The following is a 6000-nucleotide window of genomic DNA, read 5'->3' on the forward strand; positions in this document are numbered from 1 at the left end:
CTGTTTTACCAATTAATGATAATGCAGATACGTCAGTTTAAATCAGTAAGAATTATTTTCAGTGAAATGTGACTGTTTTTCAGTAATTCAGTTACTGAATTCCAACTACATTTTATTTCAATGAAATCCTCATTGATTTAAATTTAGAGAGCATTAATTTATCTTAATTACCAAAGTGAAAAATAATACCCCGATAAACTAGATGACTTTATTATTATTTTTTTTCCCATTCGTATATATATATAATTTCGAAAATCACGTTTTATATTTTTATATACCGAATCGGCTCAATGTATATCGCAAAGGAAATCGAGAGCTTCGATTACGTCGAATCAATCTATATGGTCGATTCATTGCGCGTTATTTACCTTTGGTTTTCTGTGGATGATTCTGGAAAAAGAAGTGAAGCTACTAACCAAAGGAGAGAACGGTTAATTAAAGTTATCGGTGATTCGAATCAGCCGCGCGCGGTTGCTCCGTGAGAAAGAGAAAAGCAAAGTTCAAGAGGACGGGTTAGAGGAGAGCGAGAGCGAAAAAAAAGGAGCGAGAGAAAAAAAAAGAGAGAGAGAGAGAGAGAGTGATCTGGTGACGCGCTAATTTATCGCAGATTAATTCGCTAATTGCGCTCAGCGTTCTCGTCGTCGGTTCAATTAGTAAAGGCTGCGAAAAGGCGCGGATCGTCGTTGAAAAGGGGTATATAAAACGCGCTCTTTATCGCGCTCTGATAATTTCTCGAGCGCCTCGAAAATACACACGCATATATATATATTGACGTGAGGAATCCTGCAAAATTCCATATGAAGAAACAAAAATTATTATTATTATAACATTTAACGATATGTAAAATAGAAAATAAATTCCAAAAAGCGCTTGAATTCAAAGAAGCAAAAAATTATAGGTTAAGTTTATGATAGGTTTTAAAATTACTTTATTAAATTATTTAAAATTAAAATCAATTTTTATTTTCAATGGAAAGAAAAACTGGTTTAATTCACTTTATCTATTTTCCTTTAATCATAAACATAACCTACAATGATTTTTATCTTCGCTGAGGTCTTTCCTAGTACCATTTTTCGCCGCTATGCGTCTAAAAGTTACTCCAATTCGTGAAAAATCTACTTTCAATTTAAAATCGTTTTTAAAATATACAATGCAGATTTTTAAAAATCGTTTCTCTTTGGTTAATGCTACAAAAAAACATTTTTGTACACAAGATGCGCGCATTAATGAGAAATGATTATGGACAATTAATGTTTGTTTTTTCATTCTCTCTAAAAGCAGTCGTCTCTCTTTCGGCACCTTAGGCGAGGCAATATAATTACAAACGGTCATCGATCGCTGATGTGTGTGCACGGCGATTAAGGCGCTCCCAATTATTATACCAGCAGCAATAAGAAAGAGAGAGAGAGAGAGCCAAACAGATCACATTAAATACGAACTCTGCGAACTAAGAGCACATTCGACTTTTTAAATCGAATTAAATTAAAAGGGGGAAAAAACAGTCACGCCCGTCTTAATGAACCATATCCATTTTTGTTTTGACCTTCAATTATTCAAATACGATTGAACACATTCTTATCATTTTATAATGACTTGTTTATACTGTGCGCGCGAATATAATTTCAAAAAAAAAATAATTAAATGATAATTAACGACAGCAGATAATAAATAGAAATTAATTATTAGATAATTTAATTGAAATTTTGAAATTAATAAAATAATTAAGTCAATAATGAAATAATAATGAAATAATAATGAAATAAATAACAAATTTCAGCAAATTAATTTCCATTATAATTGCATTAGTTTCTTACTTATAACGTATAAATGAAAGTTTAAGGTGTTTTTTAAATTCTATTTAAAATAAGCTCCTGTTTGAAATGTTCGATAATAAATAATAATTAGTACACTAAATGCAATCATTGTATTTATATGGAAGTCAGAAGTTTCAATGATTAATAGTAGAGAGAGGGGGAGAGAGAATATAATTATATATGAACAGTGACAATCATTGTGTGAAAGGTGCCAATCAAATAGCATTGTTAATTAGCCGGATACAGCTTCTAGTTAACGAATTATAGGCGAGTTTGCTAGTTATAGAATCTCACTGATTGGTTCGTTATTACGATGTTGCCAATGCGACATTGGTCATTAGCATCGAGCATGCGCAATCTTTTTCACCAAAATGTTCAATTCTTCAACAACAACAAAAAAATCATTCAAAATCATTTTTCTAATTTCAGTGTCAAATAAATATTGCAAAATATATCTACTGATGACCAAATTCTAATTACTTTAATATTTGTTTGCTTTGTAAATACAATGTTAATTGATCAAATTAGAATTTATTAAAATTACTTTTGTTTCGAACAAAGTCTATTGAATTTAAAATAATCAAATTTATAATTAAGATTATTTATAATTTTAGTTTACAGTCTTTTTAATCGATAGAGTGGTTTCAATTTCAATTCTATTGTTTTTTTTTTAATGAGAAATAATCGAATATATATGACAAGAAGAAAAGTTATTTCCATTCATTCTGTATCGATTCTTGTATGTCCTTAAAAAAATTTTTTTTTAGTACTTTATTCCATTAGGTTGTTTATGTATATAAACGGCTTTGAAAACCTCTTTTTAAAAACAATCTTCTTCAAAGGAAGAAACTTCTAAAGAATAGCCTTCTTTTTTTTTTTGCACCGTATAGAAGAGCCAAAGATAGAACATCCTTATTGAGAGAAGAAGTTCCTTCTAAAAAAACATTCCCGTTTAGAACATCCTTATACATGTATACAGCATCTCTTTTACAGAATGCCCTCTTTAGAAAAATCTTATTGTTCTTTCTAACAATAATTTTTTTCTAAATCTCTGTTTAAAATCATATAAGGAATTTTTGTTTCAAAATCTTGTTAAGAGATCAAAAGCTACAGTAACATTTAGTTAAAGATCCAAAAGATTAATCTGCTCAAAATTAAACATCTTTTAGATTAATAAATGACAACTAAGGTTCAAGATTACAACAATACTTCGTCGATGGATTTTTATTAAAAATTAAAACAGCTTCAACATATCAAAAGCTCCAAAACCTTGTTAGAGATTCAATTTAATAATTTTCTTATTAATGATCAAAATTTTACAACCAATTTTCTCATTGAAAATCCAATTTCACAAAAATTGCTTCATAAAGATTTCATTTGACAAAACAATTTCTTATATATAGGTAATTCACAATGTTATAACAATTTTTTGCGACGAAAAATCCCATTTTACAACAATCTTGATAAGATCCTGACAAAAATATATTACCTGCACGGCATCAAACCCTTAGAGCAATATCATCTTACACTCATTTTTACCCTATCCTCTTCTTATTTTCTCTTAAAATATAAAATTTTATAATCTTCAACAAAAACCCCCTCTGGCAGAGAATATATATATATATAAACAACAAATGAATCAACTAAAAATAATAAAGAAGATCATCTCACCCAAATATTGAAGATTCCTCAGGTTAATCCTCAAATAATGGATTAGAAACAAAAAATTATATATAGTTGTTAAAAAATTAAGTCACTTGAACTTTTTTTTTTTTTGAAAAATCACAGGAAATCTTCTTTATTAATTGTAATATCCAATTTAATAGGAGAAGAAGAACACTTGATTTTTGATGATGATCAATCACAAACTGGGATTAATGAAATAGTGTCATCAAATACAGTTAAATGATTAAAAAAAAAAAAATTTGCTGATAAAAACAAAAACCGGTAAACTATTCTCGCGGCACATACAATCTATAATAGAAAAGTAAAAGTATATATACACGAGTTGTTTGAAATTATCGCGAATATATCCAACCGCACCGGGAATCCAACTCGGAATGAAACGCGCGAAGCGGACGTCGCTCTTCAGCCGATGACGTCACAAATCTTGGCGCGTGCGCTCCTCGATGAACGACGCGTGTCTCCGTCTTTTATTTCGCGACGAGGTGGCTGCGAAAAGTGCGAGAATGGCTTCGTGGTTGCACCAACTACCCAAAGAATTGGCGAATCTAATCAAGGAGCAACGCTATATATATATATATATATATATATATATATATATATATGTGCAATATCCCTGCGAGAGCAGAATGGTCCATGGCTCCAAGGTCATTCAATATCATCTCAATAAAAGAGCTGATAATTGCAATTTTCAAATTCTTTCATTTTTTACTGATTTTATCCCCCAAAATCTTCTATTTACTTTCGTGCAAAAATTACAATAAAAATAATATTTTCATAAAACCAAATAATTTCAATTGGTATTCGAAAGGTTTTGGATTAATTCAAATCTAAATTATGAAATAAGAAAAAAATTCTATCCAAAAAAAAAATTACGAAGCTGAATTATAATTCTTTTCAATGGAATATGAAATGTGCCAAAAGTTCTGAACGTTCAAATGAAAAAAATATTTTTTCCAATCTATAAATTATTAAAAATTATGATGACAATATAAAATAGAACAATAAATTAAACAATTATTAAATTAATATAACTTCTTTTTAGATAATTAAAACAAATATTTTGTAATAAAATTAGTAATTAAAGAAATTGCAAAAAAAAATTTCCGTTCATTTGAACGTTCAAAACTTTTGTCTCATAATATTAACTCAAATATTTCCAGGCAATGTTACCTAAATATTGCTTGGCAATATTGCCCCGAACATAATCAATGTTGCCGTCCAATATTCGCAAATGAATTCTCTAAATCTGAATAAGTGAAATTTCACTTAAAATGTGTCAAAAGTCTTCCACGTAGAAAAATAAGTGTATATGCACTTAAAAATAAGTGAAACTTCAGTTATTTTTGAGTGAAAACCACTTATTTAAAAGTGCATATACACTTATTTTTCTACGTGGAAGACTTTTGACACATTTTAAGTGAAATTTCACTTATTCAGATTTAGAGAGAAAATATTTGCAATTTTTTTTTCTGCAAAAATTAACACTTCAAAAGCCTTTGAAACTTTTACATTTTTCACATTACTTTGTATATATTTTATACTTTTTCTTTCGGTTTAAAAAAAAGTAAATTAATTTAATTTCAAAAAAAAAAAAAAATTTAACAAAACTGAGTATACTTTTACTGAAGGTTCGCGTTTTTAATTACTAAATCCCTTTGACGAAAAATAAATTTGATTTATTAAAAAAAAAGTGAAGTACTATCCAAGTATATTCAATTCATTTGGAAGAATGAATAAAAAAAAAGTTTTTAAAAAAAAAAAATTTTCCGAGTTAAAGAGAAATTTCGCGTTTTTTGAAAAAGAAAACGATTTAATATTAACATTTATATGCATTAAACTTAAATATACACACGCAGAGAAAAGATTTCTTTCATTTAAAGAAAGTAATTTCTCTGAATTGTTTTCTTTGAAACAAAAAAAGCTTCTTACTCTCTAAATCTAAATTAGTAAAAATGTTTACTAATTTGAATTAGTAACTCACTTTTTTTTTGCTTCTGAATTAGTTAAATTTTACTAATTGTTAGTAAAAGTTACTAATAATTAGTAAAATTTCAAATTTTCAAAGAAATTTTTTTATTTAATTCAAATAAATGTTTCTTTGACTCTATATCAATTTTAGAATTTCTTTGATTTAATACACAAATTTTTTTGAAACTACTCTCTAAATCTGAATTAATAAAAATGTTTACTAATTTGAATTAGTAACTCACTTTTTGCTTCTGAATTAGTTAAATTTTACTAATTATTAGTAACTTTTACTAACAATTAGTAAAATTTAACTAATTCAGAAGCAAAAAGTGAGTCACTAATTCAAATTAGTAAACATTTTTACTAATTCAGATTTAGAGAGTAGTTTCTAAGAAATTTGTGTATCAAATCAAAGAAATTCTAAAACTGATATAGAGTCATACAAACATTTATTTGAATTAAATAAAAAAAATTTCTTTGAAACGAAGATAATTTCTTTTTTAATCAAACGATAATTTATTTGAAAAAAATG

The 6000-nt window shown here is 27.5% G+C and overlaps 1 protein-coding gene across 2 annotated transcripts in view; it reads right to left on the reverse strand.

Moving 5' to 3' along the window:
- The window catches only part of LOC127284818 (LIM domain only protein 3-like), a 127089-nt gene extending 123202 nt beyond the window's left edge, over nt 1–3887 (reverse strand). For both annotated transcript variants that reach the window (XM_051310517.1, XM_051310515.1), the window contains exon 1: nt 3486–3887. The gene's annotated coding sequence lies outside the window, so the exon portion shown is untranslated. The remainder of the gene's footprint in view (nt 1–3485) is intronic.
- Between the last annotated feature and the right edge of the window lie 2113 nt (nt 3888–6000).

Source organism: Leptopilina boulardi, unplaced genomic scaffold (assembly GCF_019393585.1).
Source record: "Leptopilina boulardi isolate dan_hultmark-lab unplaced genomic scaffold, ZJU_Lbou_2.1 LbouV2_325, whole genome shotgun sequence".
NCBI lineage: Eukaryota > Metazoa > Arthropoda > Insecta > Hymenoptera > Figitidae > Leptopilina > Leptopilina boulardi.